Raw genomic sequence first — 18,576 nt, 5'->3', positions numbered from 1 at the left:
TCCTCATACACCTTTTCCTTTTCTGCCAGATTATAAGATACTAAAGAGCGATTTTTTAAAAACATTTTCCTGAGCTCAGCATTGTCTACCATGCATCCTATATGGATATACTCCATAAATGTCTACTGAATTGAACGAAAGTTTGACATACCACTAATCTAAGGACTTGTGCATTCTATTCCCAGTGCTGCCATTTACTCTTTGAATTGCAGCCTGACATTTAATTTTTCTATGACTTTGGTTTTTTTTTACCCACGAAGTGGGTGTAATGATATTTCACTTTGCGTTATAAAATTATGTTATTTATCGAAGAACTACTTTGAACTGCCTGGGAGGAAAATGGTCAAATTTATAGAAAAAATAATAGGAGTTTGCCTCTGCAATGTAAAAGTTTGAACACAATTTAGAGATAATTTTGTTTAAACATCAAATAATCTAGAACTACAGGACTAATGACAGCACATATGTGTGTATGTGTATGTGTGTGTAATCTTCTCGTGTTTACAAGTTCACTTTGTAATGTGATACCAATACCAGACCATGGTAAATTTGTCTGCTCAATTTTTAGGAGGCTGAAATTTTTGCAACAAAACATTGCTTTAGTATAATGGTTGAGAGTCTGAGCTCCGGAAATAGAATGCCAGGGTATAAATCATTTTTTAGACTTCTATGATCTAGGACAAGTTATTTAACCTTAAATGTGTGAATTTCCTCGTTTATAAATAATAATAATAGTATTCCTACGTAGAGTATTCTTTTCAAGAAACGTTAGTACTGACACGGTAAACGCATGTTAGTTATTACAATGTTTTCATGGAGAAATCATATGTAATAGGAATTTGTTGAAGATGAAGCATAGTGATTAAGAGCGTAGTGTCAGATAAACCTGGGTTTTAATTCTTGCTCTATCTATGCTGCATATATAATTTTGTAGGAGTTACCTATAGTTTCCAGGGGTCCGTTAGGTTTTTTGAAAATTGAATGATGTAATACAGGTAAACTGTTTAGCTTGGTGCATGGTAATAGTTAATTAATATTAGCAGCTGGCTATACATATGATGATAGGCATTTGTCTTCTTCACACAGGCTGCTTCAGTTCTGTGTGGTATTTAGCATAAAGGTAGAAATTTTTAAGTAGAAAGGAGTTCTGTTCTAAAGGTAAAAAAATATCACAAGAATAGATCAAAGTATAAATTTAAGGAAAATAAGGCTTTTCCAGACCTGTCTTGAAAACTCTTTTGAGCTATCAGATTGGGTATGCCACTAGCTTTCCCGTTAGAAAAGGTCCTTGAGCTGCTCTGCAGTTGGGTCTGGAGGCAATCTTAGAGAAACAAGAAGCTGGAAAAATTCTGCATCTTCTGTTCCATGGTCTCCAAAGTGAGGAGTATACTGTAACCCACTAGGATAGGGACGTATTAGACCATCTATTTACATTTATTTCATCTGAAAATATTGAATATATGCGTTGACAGTGGTGTATATAGATAACCTACTAAGCATAAAGATATTGACATAGGGACTCAAATCCAGCTATATGTGTGTATATAGTGTATACCACTGCTCTAGAGAAGGGCTGTGTAAAGCAGAAATTGTAGTATAAACAAAATTTAGATATTTGCTGTGATGTAATTTGGATATTTCTCAGATCTCTAAGTTTATCAGATCTTTCCTGCAATGTGCCACATATAATAAGAAGAAACTTTGCTCTGAGTCTTTTTCCATGGGAGGCTCTTTTAAAGCCTTTTGGTCGTAGTGAGGTAGGGGAGATAGAACCATTAGAAGTGTTTTACAGAAATTGAGGAAGAGGGTTATAGAGTTAAGTTGTTTGGATGTTTTTCTTAAATTGCATCATTTGAATTAAGATAAATCATGTAAAACATAGCCAGTAGACTTTCATTAAATTCACTTTTTAAAAATTGAGTTTTAATTTAGTGATTTAAAATTAGACAGATTTGGATTCAAATCCTTCTCCTAGATCATGCTAGCAGTGCTGTTGCTTTGTAAAAAGTGACAGCTGCTTCTTCCTAGATTTGTCGTGGTAAGTCTTGGTGCAGGGTCCGGCACACAGCAAGCAAACTGTCGGTGAATGTTGGCATTTATTATTGTTATGGTGGTAGAGGTGATAAAAAGAGAAGGCATTTCTCATACTTCAGAGCTTGATGTACTTTAAAATAATGCAAATCGAGAGTCAACCTAGGCTCTATCAGGGCTGGGGAATGTCTCTTCCAAAGTTTGGATGTACAGTCATAGTCGTGGTACTTAAACTGAACTCGCATGCATTGGTTTATTACCTACTATATTATATTTGAAAAAGGTCATGTTTATTTTGTCTTTCTGCAAGATTAAATTTAGTTTCACATTGAGACAGACAATATTTACCCCGTGGAAGGTGATCTTAAAATGCAGTTTAGGTTCTGTGAAGTTCTCTGTGGCCTTCTGTCACCGGCCATAATTTGACATTAGATGAGATGTTTTAATTTCTCACATTTTTTTTCTAGTTCCTTTCATGAACCTAAATTGTACAAGTATGTCGTAAAACGCCTGTTAAATTCGTCAGTGCTGCCTGGTCCCTTGACATGAGTGCCACCCCATGTGCATAGGAGGTTAGTGTAGAAGTAACTTCATGGGGGGGGGGAGCGGTAAACAGAAGGGGAAATGAACCACGAGAGGCTATGGACTCTGGGAAACAAACTGAGGGTTTTAGAGGGGCGGGGGGATGGGCTAGCCCAGTGGTGGGTATTAAGGAGGGCACGCCTTGCATGCAACACTGGGTGTTATGCGCAAACAATGAATCATGGAACACTACATCAAAAATTAATGATGTACTGTATGGTGACTAACATAACATAATAATAAAAAAAAGAAATAACTTCATGGGTCATTTCCCAGATTGATGTCACATCTCCCATTGGAGCCTGTATGGATAATTTCTCAGGGCAAAGGTAATTAATGGAAAGCATGATCTACAGAGTGAAGCCAAATAATCTAAGATTTCTAAACTCTGCTATATGTATAATGTTAATTAAATTGTTTGTCTTCTGGGGCACCTGGGTAGCGCAGTCGTTAAGCGTCTGCCTTTAGCTCAGGGCGTGATCCCGGCATTCTGGGATCGAGCCCCACATCAGACTCCTCCGCTATGAGCCTGCCTCTTCCTCTCCCACTCCCCTTGCTTGTGTTCCCTTTCTCGCTGGCTGTCTCTCTCTCTGTCAAATGAATAAATAAAATCTTAAAAAAAAAAATGTTTGTCTTCTTAACTTGCTTGTGAAATGATAGTTTCTCTTGTTAGAGTGCCGTATAATCCTTAAAAGTCCTGTTTACCAGGATTTTTAAGACGATGAGTAGAAATCTTGAAGAAACTCTGAACTTCTTTATTTATGATGTATCATACTATGTGCTTAGTGTTGTTAGAGGGAAATATAATAATAATAATCACCTGAATTTGCCATGCCATTTTACAAATAGAACTATTCTCTGAGTTTTTCAGAAAAGTAAAACCTCTCCTCTTCACTGTTTCTGAGATGTGCTGTGTTCATCCCCACATAAATTTGCAGAGGGCTTCTGTATGGTACCCATCTTCTAGTATCTCAGTACTTACCTGGATTCCCGTCATTTCGCTTAACTAATTCATCTTGGTAAGAAAATTTAACTACTACTGAAGCCTCACATTCTGACTCTTTATCACTTTTTTGATTTTTAAGTTTGACACTCAGTAACCACTTGCTGTTATTTTAGCTGCATATGTTGAAGAAACACTAAAAGTATACCTGAACCTCCAGTTGGTATTTTACAAGCTTAGTTAGAAGTGCCAAAAAGGTTTAAAAAATAATTTTAAAACTACAACATTGACCTAGATTGAAAAAAGAAAATCTCACAAGTATAAAAATTTACACCATGAATATTTAAAAATTCAACGACTGATTCCTCAAATAGTACGGGCAGATGTTATATAGCATATGTTAAGTCATTTTGTCAATATACCTGAACCCCTGTCCTTGACTCCCCTGTGAACAGTGAAGCAAAGCGAGGAAAACTAGATTGCCCTCAAATCCATCTGCTAGGTTATCACCTACTCTACAGTGCTGGTGAAGCGAAAGGCTACTCTGTTGGCAGTTTTTGCTAACAACTCTTATTATTCTGCACCTTACTCTTCTTAAACATATAGTTTCCCCCCATATACCAGCGGTTCTCAAAAGAAGATAGAAGAGGCAGCCTTCTTTCCACAGGGTGGTACATTATTTTGACTATTTTCTTTGTAATGAAAATTATGGAAAATAAAATTCGGAATTTTCTTGGCTTTGGAGGACAGGGAAGGTGGTTGCATTAGATACTTGAAAGAGTAAGAATGCACTAAAAGAGGAGACTAGACTTTAAATATTGCAATGCAGTCCTACATAGGTATTCATACCTAGAATGCTGGTGAAGAGAAAAGCCACTTTGAATTTATACAAACTTGTTCACCACTCTAGGCTAGAGTTTAGAATTGTGTAGAGATGAATGGAAAGCCTTAGGCTTTTAGTAATAGCTCTTGAGAGCTCAAGAAATGGAAAAAGCTGGAAAGATAAAACTTTTGAAAAGCCAAGCAACTTGTTCCTGAATCCCTTAAACTAATTCCAGAAGCTTAGGCTTTTTCCTATAAATAGTGTAGAGGAGTTAGCTTAGCCATTAAATAGGAGTTCAGCACTACACCAGTCTGAAACCCTTGAAGACTAAAATTAGCCAGAGGACAAACTCTGATTTAGTTTATAACACCTTCCTCTATCCTCCCTACTCTTAGTTTAAGGAGGTGCCCTTATAATAGTTGAGGGATCTCATTTTTAAATTTTTTAATAGGTTCCTGTTATATTTAAACTAATCTCACTTCTACGGTCATTACTGAGCCATTCCCCCAAACCCACCTGTCTAACATTAGTCAACTCACATCTTTCTCCTGTTTCTCAACTGTCCATGGTTCTTACTGTCGGAAGTCCAAAGTCTTTATCAAGACACACACATTCCCTCACAGTTAGGGTAGCCAGGCCTCCTGTATTTAATGATGTTGTTGTGTGTCCTATATTGCCTGTATTCAGATGCACTAAATATCATGTATTAAACATTTTTCAACAAATATACAGATGTGGCAGTTAGAGCTATTTTTTCCACCACAGTAATTGGCCCTTAATGCATTTGAATGAACACTGGCTGAAAATCAGACCTCCAGAAATAAAGATCTGTGTAGTCCTTTATGGTCTCTCCTACAGATTATTCTGAAGGGAACTGAGAATTAAAAGTACTTAATTTTTATGTTCAAGAAAGAAAACGGCTGTTCTTTGCCTGAAGTCCCAAGTTATGAAGAAGTAACCATCATTAATTAGAAATAGCTCTGGATCAGTACACATGCTGTGAAAATCAGCCAATCAATGGCAGCCTCACTCCAGTGGCCATGCCTTTGAATACCAGCCAGTCAATATACAGCCTCACTCCAGTGACTACACTTCTGAAAGTTAGCAAGTCAATGACAGCCTTAGGCTTCTGAAATTCAGCCAATCAGTGACTGCTGCTGTGTGTTTAGTATACCTGCTCAATATTCATTAATGTATATTCACTGGACAAAAGAATAAAGTAAGGTGGGTGTAGCTACTGTAGAAATTATGTTAAATGTAAATGGACCCAGGACTCCCTTATCAGCAACTGATGGAACTACTGGACAGAAAGTTGGTAGAAATATAAAAGATCTGAACAATATAATCAGCCAATGGAATCTAACTGGCACATACATATAAAACATGTAACCCAACAATGCCAGCATACAAGTGGAACATTCACCAAGATAGACCATATTCTAGGCCATAAGACAAGCATCAACAAATTTAAAAGAACTGAAATCATACAGAGCATATTATCTGACAATAATGGATTCAATAACAAAAGTACAAGCAACAGGAAGAAAAATGATTTATGGGTCAAAGAGGAAGTAGCAAAGGAAATTTAAAAAAAAAACATGTAGTTGAATGATAATGAAAATAAAACATATCAAAATATCAAAATATGTCAGAGGTAGCTAAACCATTCCTGACAGGAAAATCTGTATAGCATTAAATGCTTTATAATTAGAAATTATTAAAGGTCTCAAATTGGTAATGTAGTTTACTCCCTCAAAAAACCTAAGTTCCTGAGGCACCTGGGTAGCTCAGTCGGTTAAGCATCTGACTCTTGATTTCCGCTCAGATCATGATCTCATGGGTTGTGGGATCGAGCCCCATGTTGGGCTTCATTCTCAGTGTGAATTCTGCTTGGGATTTTCTTTCTCCTCTCCCTTTGCCCCTCCTCCCTCAAATAAATAAATAAATCTTAAAAGAAAAAAAAAGGAACCTAAGTTCCTACCCAAGAAATTAAAAGGAGATAAAGTCAAAGCAAGTAGAAGGATGGAAACAATAATGATAAAAACAGAATCAGGGCATTAAAAATAAGAAAACAATAGAGGAGAGTGAGGCCAGCAAATGGCAGATCCCAATGCTCGCTCCCCTGACAGAAACAACGAAAACAATGAATAAACAACTACATACCAAAGGCTATATATGAGAAATCAACAGCTAACAGCATACTTAATGGTGAAAAGCTGCCAAGTTTTTCTGTAAGATCAGGAACAAGAAACAAGACAAGGATGTCACCACTTTTTTTCAACAGAATACTGGGAGGCCTAGTCATGGCAATCAGACAACAAAAAGAAAAAAGCATCTACAAATGGCTAACAGACACATGAAAAAATGTTCAACATCATTAGCCATCAGGGAAATTCAAATCAAAACCACACTAAGATACCACCTTACACCAGTTGGAATGGCAAAAATTGACAAGGCAAGAAACAACAATTGCTTGAGAGGATGTGGAGAAAGGGGATCCCTCCTACATTGTTGGTGGGAATGCAAGTTGGTACAGCCACTCTGGAAAACAGTGTGGAGGTCCCTTAAAAAGTTAAAAATTGAGCTACCCTATGACCCAGCCATTGCACTACTGGGTATTTACCCCAAAGATACAGACGTAGTGAAGAGAAGGGCCATATGCACCCCAATGTTCATAGCAGCATTGCCCACAATAGCTAAATCGTGGAAGGAACCGAGATGCCCTTCAACAGATGACTGGATTAAGAAGTTGTGGTCCATATATACAATGGAATATTACTCAGCTATCAGAAAGAACAAGTTCTCAACATTTGCTGCAACATGGATGGCACTGGAGGAGATAATGCTAAGTGAAATAAGTCAAGCAGAGAAAGACAATTATCATATGATTTCTCTCATCTATGGAACATAAGAACTAGGAAGATCGGTAGGAGAAGAAAGGGATAAAGAAAGGGGGGGTAATCAGAAGGGGGAATGAAGCATGAGAGACTATGGCCTCTGAGAAACAAACTGAGGGCTTCAGAGGGGAGGGGGTGGTGGAATGGGATAGACTGGTGATGGGTAGTAAGGAGGGCACGTATTGCATGGTGCACTGGGTGTTATACGCAACTGATGAATCATCGAACTTTACATCAGAAACCAGGGATGTACTGTATGGTGACTAACATTATATAATAAAAAAAATTTTTTAAAAAAGGAAAAAAGCATCTAAATTGTTAAGGAAGAAGTAAAACTTTCACCATTTGCAGATGACATGATACTATTAATCTTAGAGACTCCACCTACAAAAAAAGAACTAATAAATGAGTTCAGTAAAGTTGAAGTATACCAAATCTATTATTTCTGTACACTTATAATGAAGGAGTAGAAAGAGAAATTTGGAGAACAATCCCATTTATAATGGCATCAAAAAGAATAAAAATAGCTAAGAATAAATTTAACCAACAAGGTGAAAGATCTATACTTTGAAAATTGTAAGACATTGATGAAAGAAATGGAAGGTAGCACCAACAAATAGAAAGATATGCATTGGAAGAATTAATATCATTAATGTTAATTAATATTGTTAATATTAATTAATATTGTTAATATAATTAATATTGTTAAAATGTTCATACTACCCAAAGTAATCTACAGTCTACAGATTCAGTGCAGTCCCTCTCAAAATTCCAATAACGTTTTTCACAAAACTAGAACAAACATCCTAAAATTTGTAAGGAACCACAAAAGACCTTGAATAGCCAAAACAGTCTTGAGAAAGAAGAACAAAGCTGTAGGTATCACAATCCCAGGTTTCAAGATATACTACAAAGCTGTGGTAATTAAAACTGTATGGTACTCACACAAAAGTAGACCTATAGATTGATAGAATAGAGCAGAGAGTTCAAAAGCAAACCCATGCTTATATGATCAGCTAATCTATAAGAAAGGAGGCAGAATTATACAGTGGGGAGAAGGTAGTCTCCCCAATAAACAGTGTTGGGAAAATTGGATAGCTACATGCAAAAGAACGAAACTGGAATGCTTTCTTACACCATATCAAAAATAAACTCAAAATGAATGAAAGACTTTAGTGTGAGACCTGAAACCATAGAACTGCTAAAAGAAAACATAGGCGCTAATGTCTTGGACATTGGCCTTAGCAACATTTCTCTGGATATGTCTCCTCAGGCAAGAGAAACAAAAACAAAATAAAAAATTGGGACTGTATCAAACTAAAAAACATTTTGCACAGTGAAGGAAACCATCAACAAAACAAAAAAGCAATCTACTGACTGAGAGAAGATATTTGCAAATGACGTATCTGATAAGGGGCAAATATCCAAAATATATAAAGAACTTATACAACTCAAGACACACACACACACAGATAATAAGCCAACTAAAAAAATGGGCAGAGAATCGCAATAGACATTTTTTTAAAGAAGACATAACAGATGGCCAACAGACATGTGAAAGATGTTCACCATTATTAATCATCAGAGAAATGCAAATCAAAACCATAATGAAATATAACCTTATACCTGTCAGAATGGCTGTTATTAAAAAACAAAACAGGAAATAACAAGTGTTGGTGAAGATGTGGAGAAAAGGGAACCCTTGTGCACTGTTGGTGGGAATGTAAATTGGTGCAGCTGCTATGGAAAATAATATGGAGTTTCCTCAAAAAACTAAAACTAAAAATATCGTACAATCCAGTAGTTCCACTGCTGGGTATTTACCCAAAGAAAATGAAGCACTAATTCAAAAAGATACATACACCCTTGTGTTTATTGTAGTATTATTTACGATAGCCAAGACATGGAAGCAACCTAAGTGCCCATCAGTAGATGACCAGATAAAGATGTGGTGTATATAAATACAGTGGAGTATTTCTCAGCCATAAAAAAAGAATGAACTCTTGCTATTCACAACAATATTGATGGACCTAGAGGGTACTATGCTAAGTGAAACGTCAGACAAAGACAAATACCATATGATTTCACTTACATGTAGAATCCAAAAAGCCAAATCAAATGAACGAACAAAACAGAAACAGACTCATAAATACAGAGAACAAATGGTGGTTTCCAGAAGGAAGGAGGAATGATGGACAAAATAGGTGAAGGGGATTAAGACATACAAACTTCCAGTCGTAAAATAAGTAAGTCACAGGGATGAAAAGTGTAGCAAAGGCAATATAGTCAATAATATTGTAATAACTTTGTATGATGAAAGATAATAACTACACTCATTGTGAACATTGTATAACGTATAGAATTGTCAAATCACTATGTTGTGTACTTGGAACTAATATAACATTGTATATCAACTATACTTCAGTTAAAAAGTCCCAACTATATGCCAATGAAAATAGCCCTGGGAGAGCTCTGGAGTACAGTAGGGGAGCTGCAGAAGCCCCCTGTTGAACATAGAAACTGGGAATCCTACATAGAAAAACTTAAGAAACATTTTGCCTGTGTTACCTCATCCCCTTGGTGTGACCTTATCCTAGGGGAAAAAGGAGAACAGGAGAAACCCAGCAATTCTCATTACCCCTGTAGATACTGGCAGCTTTCTCCACAGAGGACCCCTGCAGTCTTCATTGACCCTGAACCCAGCTGGCAGAGCTACCCAGAATTCATACTGCTGAACTCCTTTGCATCTCCCCCTCTTCCCAGGAATGCTGAATGCCCTCTGGAGCCAGAGTCAGCACTCACTTTGTACAGCCATATCCATGTCCTGGACCCTGGCTCCACAACTACTCAGCACATGCCCATGCCTTGGACATCAGTGCCACCACTACAGTAAGTGCACCTGCACTCTGGTCCAGGCTCTGTGGTCATTCTGTTCCCCCAGCCCTGGACCTTGGCTCCATACATGCCCATACCTTGAATGCTGGTGCCACTGCCACAGGAAATGCATCCACACCTTTGTCCTAGGATCTGCAGTGGTTCTACTTGCCCCTGAGCTTCATGGCTGCTCTCTGTGCACCTCCACCGTACATGTGTGTCCCCACTGGCACAAGTGCCCCAGATCCTACTGCTTCCATATGTGTACCTCCATGTCAGACTCAAGGCCATTAGGCCATTATTTCCCCCTATGGGGGAAAAGGAGAACAAGAAGACTCCACAAGCATTTACCACTGAGGACACCCACAACATTGATTGCTGAGGACTCCTACAGTCTTTTCTGTTGGTGACCTCATTTGGCAGAGCTTCATAGAGAATACACTGCTGCTGTCTCCCAGAACCCAGATCTGCTATATCCTCATGGAGCCAGCACCACCATACCCCCACCCAGCCAGTGTCCTCATACTCATCTGTGGATGAAGGTCTTTCCCCACTGAAGCCAATCTGTAAAGTCTGGAGATGACTGGCCTTCAAACGTGCAGATGTCAGTGCAGGGCTACAAGAAACATGAAAAATCCAAGAAAATGATACCACCAAAGGAACACAGTAATTTTCTAGTAACTAATGCCAATGAAATGGAGATCTGTGAATTGCCTATTAATTCAAAATAATTGTTTTAAGGAAGCCTAGTGAGCTACAAGAGAACAACTCAATGAAATCAGGAAAACAATACATGGCCAAAGTAGGAGATGCAACAAAGAAAAATCATAAAAAGAACCAAACAATAATTTTGGAACTGAAGAATTCAGTGAATCAAATAGTAAAATGCAATAAAGAGCTTCAACAGTAGACTCCCAAAGTTGTAATCAGATCATTTGAAATTACCTAAGCAGAAGAGAAAAAGAAAAAAGAATGAAAAAGAGTGAAAAAAGCCTATGGGATTTATGAGAGACCATCAAAAAGAACTAATCTATGTATTATGGGAGTCCCAGAAGGGGAAGAGATTATAAAAGCAGCAGAAAAAAGTCCTGAAAGATATAATGCCTAAAAACAAAATCTGCAGAGAGAAATGGAAGTCCAGACTCATGAAACTCAAAAGTCTCCAAGTAGTATCATCCCAGATATTTCACTGAGATATATTATAATCACATTGTCAAAAGTCAAGGAGAAAGGGAGAGTTTTGAAGGCTGCAAGAGAAAAGCAACTCATTACATGTAAGGAAATTTCTATAAAACTATCAGTGGATTTCTCAGCATGAAGCTTGCAGGCCAGGAGAGAGTGGAATGATATATTCAAAGTATTGAAAGAAGAAAACCTGCCAACGAAGAATATTATACCTGGCAAAATTATTCTTTAAAAATGAAGGGGAGGGGATATAAAAGTCTTTCCTTGACAAACAAAAACTGACAGGGTTTGTCACCACTAGAGCTGCTCTACAAGAGATGCCTGGTACTTAACTCTCAATGAAATAGGTGTAGGAGAATCTTACCACAACACAATAAAGTCCATATATGAGAAGCTGACATTTAAGATCTAGTATAAGGTAAGGATGCCCACTCTTGCCACTTCTTTTCAACACAGTACTGGAAGTTCCAGACTGAGCCATTAGACAAGAAAAAGAAATAAAAGCCATCCAAGCTGGAAAGGAAGAATTAGAATTACTTATGTTTACAAATGACATGATCTTATATGGAGAAAACATTAAGACTCAACCAAAAAACTGTTATGCAGAATACAAAATCAATATATAAAAATCAGTCATGTTTCTATACACAAACAACAAACTATCTGAAAAGGAAATTAAGTAATCCCATTCACAGTAGTAACAAAAAAGAAGGAAAAATATGTAGGAATGAACTTAACCAAAGGGTAAAAGACTTGTACATTGAAAATTATTAAATGTTGATGAAGGAAATTAAAGCAGAAACAGATACATGGGAAGATATCCCAATTCATAGATTGGAGGAATTAATATTGTTAAAATGTCTGTATTACCTAAAGCTGTCTACAGATTCATTGCAATTCTTGTCATAATTCAAATGGCATTCCTTGTAGTAATAGGGAAAAAACCCTAAAAATCATACGATTCTTAAAAGACCCTGAATAGTTAAAACATCTCGAAAAAGAACAAAGCTGGAGGCATAACACTTACTCATTTCAAAATATATTACAAATATACAGTAATCAAAACAGTATAGTACTAGCATAAAATCAGACAGATAAGCCAATGGAACATCCAGAAATAAATCTACACTTCCATGGTCAACCAGTTTTTGACAATGGTGCCAACAACACAGAATGGGAAAAGGATAGTCTTTTCAGTAAATGATGTTGGGAAAACTGGATATTCACATGGAGAAGAATGAAATTGGATACGTATGTAACACCATATACAAAAACCAACTCACAATGCATTAAAGACTTTTAAATGTAAGACCTGAAACCATATATCTCCTAGAAGAAAACACGGTGGGGAGAAAGCTCTTTACCATTGGTCTGGGCAATGATTTTTTGAATAGGACATCAAAAGCACAGGCACAAAAGCAAAATAGACAAACGAGATTGCATCAAACTAAGAAGCTTCTATCTAGCAAAGGAAACAAAAAGGCAATCAGTGGAATGGTAGAAAATATTTGCAAACCATATATTTTATAAAGGGTTAATATCCAAAATATATAAGGAACTCCTACAACTGAACCGCAAACAATCAAACAAAAAACAAATGAGCTGATCAAAAATGAGCAAAGGACCTCAGTAGACATTTTTCCAAAGAAGACATCAAATGGCCAACAGGTTTGTGACATATGTACACCTTCACTTATTGTCAGGGAAATGCAAATCAAAATCACAGGTCCATATATACAAGGGAATATTACTCAGCCATCAGAAAGAACGATTACCCAACATTTGCAGCAACATGGACGGGTCTGGAGGAGATTATGCTAAATGAAATGAGTCAAGCAGAGAAAGACAATTATCATATGGTTTCACTCATTTGTGGAACATAAGGAATAGCAGGGATATTGATAGGAGAAGGAAGGGAAGAATGAAGGGGGGGGTAAACAAAAGGGGGAAGGAACCATGAGAGACTATGGACTCTGGGAAACAAACTGAGGGTTTCGGGCGTTGGGGGGGGGGAGGTTGAGGGATTGGGCTAGGCCGGTGATGAGTATTAAGGAGGACATGTATTTCATGGAGCACTGGGTGTTATATGCAAACAATGAATCATGGAACACTACATCAAAAACTAATGATGTACTGTATGGTGAATAACATAGCATAATAAAAAATTTTAAAAAATCACAGTGACATATCACTCATACCTGTTAGAATGGCTATTGTTGTGGCAAAGGGAACCTTGTATGGTCTTGGTGGTAATGTAAATTGTTACAGTTATATGAAAAACACTATGGGGGCACCGGGGTGGCTCAGTTGGTTAAGTGTCTGCCTTCGGCTCAGGTCATGATCCCAAGATCCTGGGATGGAGCCCTGCATCAGGCTCCCTGCTGAGTGGGGAGTCTGCTTCTCCGTCTGTCTCTGCACCCCTGGCCCTGCTCGTGCTCACTCTCTCTCTCAAATAAATAAAATCTTAAAAAAGAAAAAAAGAAAAGAAAACAGTATGGTGGTTCCTTAGTAAAGGAAAAATAAAACTGCCATATGATCCGGCAATTTCTTTTTGGGGTATATAACCAAAGGAAATGAAAATTAGCATCTTGAGAGATTGCTGCACTACTGTTTATTTCGTGATTATTTACAATAGTGAAGATAATGGAAACAACCCGAGTGTCCATCAACAGATGAATGGATAAGGAAAATGTGATTTTATATAGAGAGACCCTTTTAAAAAAAACAAAATCCTGCCATTTGTAACAACGTGGATGAACCTGGAGGATATCATGCTAAGTGAAATAAGCCAGATGCAGGAAGACAAACATGGCTTCTCCTTTAGATTTGGAATCAAAAATAGTCTACATCATAGAAGCAGAGAGTAGAAGGTGGTTACCAGGATCTGGGGGGAAGGGAGAAATGGATGAGATAATGTTGGTTGAGGGACAAAGTTTCAGTTTTGCAAGATGAATAAATACTATCAGTTTAATGTGCTGTAATGTGACTGTAATTAACAATATTGTATACTTGAAACTTGCTAGGGTAGAGGGTAGATCTTAAGTGTTCTCACCACAAAAAAGAAAATGTCATCTTTGAAGAGGTGGGTATGTTAACTTGCTTGACTGTGGTGATTATCTCACAATATATATGTGGATCAAATAATCAAATTATATACCTTAAATATATATAATTCTTAATTGTCCAAATATACTTCAGCAATAAAAAAATAGAAGTAGTGAAACAAAAAGCGAATTTCTTAAAAAACAATAATATTAGTAAACTTCTGATAAGACTGAAAAAAAGTTGAAAAGATACAAATCAGCAATATTAGGAATGAAATAGGGGTTATCAGTACAGAGCCTGCAGACATTAAAAAGATAACAAAGGAATACTATAAGCAACTTTCTACCCATTTATGGATAATTTAGAAGAAATGAATCAATTTCTTAAAAAATACAAACTGCCAAAACTCAACCAAGATGAAATAATCTGAATAGCCCATTAACCACTGAAGAAATTGAAGTTGTAATTTAAAAACTCTTTAAAAGAAATCTCTAGTTCCAGTATATCACTGGAGAATTCTACCAAACATGTAAAGAAGAATTAACACCATTTTTTTGTATACAGTCTCTTCCAGAAGATTGGATGGAATGCTTCCTGACACATTTAATGAACCTAGTATTACCCTGATAAGAAAAACAAGGACAGTACAGAAAAAGAAGACTGTAGACCATTATTTCTCACTTAGATGTGGAATTCCTCAATAGGAATCACAGAACCACAATTACAATTAGTATTCCTTCTCTTAGAGATTAATAATCAAAGTTTGTCACTTAATTGATAATGTTAATTTAGTGTTCTTTTAGTTACTTCTAGTATAGCCTCAAAAATGAATTGATTGGTAGTCAAATTCAGCAGGTTTTTGTAATTTCATTTTGTTCTCTTCATTTGGATCACCACTGTTTTTCAAATATAAGCTAATTACTTTTGCAAGTTAGACCAAATCTTTGGTATTATTATTTTTAAAAATTGAGCCATCACTCATTTTCCTTTTCTGAAAAAGCCTATGTACCTTTTCCTTAATTTTATGGGTTTTTCTTTTTTCAGGATAATGAACCTGCTTAATCTAAAGTTCTCCTCCCTTTGTTGTTGTTGCTGTTTTTAAGGGTTATTTATTTATTTATTTGAGAAAGAAAAAGAGCGTGGGGGGGGAGGGCAGAAGGGAGGGGGAGAGAGAATCCCAAGGAGACTTCTCACTGAGTGTGGAGCCAGATGCAGGCTTATCCCAATAGGACCCCAAGATCATGAGCTGAGCTGAAACCAAGAATCAGATGCCTAAGTGACTGAGCCATCCAGGCTCCCCAAGTTCTCCTCCCCCTTTTAAAGGAAGTACCTATAAGTGTTTCTTGCACTATATTCATGATTAGGTTAAACTATCCTGTTTCTGACCTGGTGACTGTAAAACTGAAATCAATTAAAGTAATGGTAATCAACTGTGTCCCCTTGGCATTTGCATGTGAGCGTCTTGAAATTTTGTGATGGCAGATTTTCAAAAAGCAGTACTTTTACTTCCAAAGTAAAATATGGTATAATATGTATCATAGGATGAAGTGTTTGGTTTGATTTATACACTGTAATTACTTTCTGTAAAAAGACATCTTGTTTGAAATAATTTCTTTCAATTTTAGGCAAAGTACATTCCTAGAAGTTAAAAATGATCATTTTCCTCTAAAGTGAGGATTCTCTGAAAATATGTTCATGGTTGGGGGGGTGTCACATAATCACATATCTTACCACATCTTATCTTGTTTAAAGGAAGAAAAAAGTCCTCTTTAAATTTAGTTGGTGACAACTCTTTGCCTTTTGGTGCTTAATAATGCTTGAGATAATAATAAATAGTGATAGTTATATAACCTTTTTCACGTTGTTGTATTTTTGCTTACACTTGGAGTTTCTAAGGCCAGCATGCAGGGAATTGTTTATTGCTTCTTAATTAGGTTTCCAGCAGTTAGAATAAGCAAGAGGGTGCTTGGCTTATGGCACTGCAGTATGTCCTGATAGGCTTCCCTTGGTCATGGCTAAAGAAAATAGAGAAAATAGCAAGCATTCTTTCATAATTATACTTTTTCCATAAATGAGAGTTTTGTTTATAGTTAAGCATTATAAAGTAATAATACACATATTAAATAAATGAAATACATATTTAGAGCCTTTTAAAAAGGATTACAAGTATGCCAATGAACAAATTATCTTTCATACTCAATTTTAACTGTTTCCCATCATTGCTTAACCTACCCTAGAGTAATGTCAACATTCTTTAATCCTTAAAACACTCTGTGTTTATACTATAGACAGGATATCCTTCAATAGCTTTATAGCAAAAGCCCTTGCAGTAATTTCCCTTACTCATTTAAATACCAAGTAATTATTGAACTCCTATAATATATGTAAAGTAAAACATTGTAATCATGTTACGGGATTCATATAACAAACATTTGTTGAGCATCTATTATGTGCCAAAAAGAAAAATATAAGGTTCCTTTTCCTTAACGTTTGGTGTGATCAGTGGTGTGATTACATAGAAGTAGTATTTATATAGGAAAATAATATCTAATCCATGCCAATAAATTATCAGTTGACTCTCAGTTGGGGGGAAGTTTTAAGGAGGGGGAAATTTTTACTTTTGGTCTTCAGTAGATAAATAGCATCAAAGGTGATGGACTTTATGTGGGTAAAGATGATTTTGGTAAGGGAAGGGCTTAGAGTCTGCGTCATAGTAGAGGAGCAAGAGCAAAATTACAGGAATTGGTAAGAATATGATAGATACTGAAGGAGTGTGTTTCCTTAGGCTGAGACAAAACAGCATACCCTTTCCAGAAAGCACCAAGGTAGCTGATATGGGGCTCCATGGTAGACCTTTTATATGAAAAAGGAGGTCACGACACAACTAACTGTGCAAGATTAAATAGATGTTTAGACATGTCAGGGCCTCAGAGAGTGGCAGAAATGAACTCTCCTTGCCTTTGTATTACTTAAAATTTCTTTGTTCATTTTTGGTGAAAACTGAGGGGAGAGGAGAATTTTTCCTTATCCCTTTTCCCTTTAGGAGATGATGAGGAAGTAGCTGTGAAAGACTGCAATAGAACTCTTTAAGTTGGGAAGAGTTAAAATGCAGGGACCAAGCTAGAATGCTTTCTTGTTCTACAGAAGAGGGCTGAAGTAGTAGCCCTAGGACTGCCTGATCTCTGATCCTAAGTTGTTGTGGTGGTCTGTTGGCATTCATGGTCTCATCATCTTTTTTAAAAATTTTTATTTATTTTAGAGAGAGCGTATGCGTGAGAGTGCTTATACACAAATGAGGGGGGTGGGGGAGGTAAAAAGAGAGGGAGAGAATCTCAAGCAGACTCCATGCTGAGCCCAGAGCTGGTCTCAGGGCTCGATATCACAACCCTGAGATCATGACCTGAGCTGAAACCAAGAGTTGCACACTTAACTGACTGAGCCACCCAGGTGCCCTTCCATGCTCTCATGATCTTAAATCAGTCAGAAAGCAGCCAGTCCCCATGGCAGAGCAATCCTCCTTTTCCAATATGTATCTTGAAGGATATGATACCCTAGGCCTTAAGAATGGATCCATATTTCTGTAGGGATTTAGAGAGTTGTCTCAGCCTAAAGGAACTCTTTATGGTGGTATATAGCTTAACTGCCAGGATAAGTTAACATTTCCATTGAATCAAATATATATATAGCTTAATAAATTTGCCTCTTTACCTCATTTAACTTTGTCTCACTTTCAAGGTTTGCTAAGTTTCCCTAGAGTTACAAAGATTCTGCCTATGACATTTTTCATTCTATTGACCTCCACAATTGATTTGGCTGATCTTTCTAAACAAAGGAAGAGTAATTATTAGTAAAAGTTAGAAGTATCTGGACTCTACTGCAAATAAGTTCTCAGGTTATATTTGGAGATGCTACTCTTAAGTTTTGTTTTCTTTTTTAACCATCCTGTCTTTTAAACCAGTGTGAGGCTGCTTGCCCTTAATTTCCTAAGTGTCACCTTGTATTTGTCATTCCTGGTATGGAAAAGGTACTGACACGATGATGTTGAGAGGTGAACTCCTGTAGATATTGTATGAGGCTGTAATGAAGCAGGGTGAGAAAACAATAAAGCGAAGGTGAATCTATGGACTTATAACTCAGGCAAGTGTTTTCTTTCAGTTTTATTTCTCAGTCTTTATGAGTCTCAAACTCTAGACAAA

General features: G+C 36.8%; 1 protein-coding gene across 2 annotated transcripts in view; it reads left to right on the top strand.

The window, feature by feature from the left end:
• Positions 1-18,576, top strand: part of RABGAP1L (RAB GTPase activating protein 1 like) — a 716,315-nt gene that overhangs the window by 358,378 nt on the left and 339,361 nt on the right. The gene's annotated exons all lie outside the window — the stretch shown is intronic.

Source organism: Ursus americanus, chromosome 2 (assembly GCF_024610735.1).
Source record: "Ursus americanus isolate L20-20 chromosome 2, mUrsAme1.1.p, whole genome shotgun sequence".
NCBI lineage: Eukaryota > Metazoa > Chordata > Mammalia > Carnivora > Ursidae > Ursus > Ursus americanus.
Note: the sequence above shows the minus strand (reverse complement) of the source record. Positions and strands in the feature narration are given on the sequence as shown.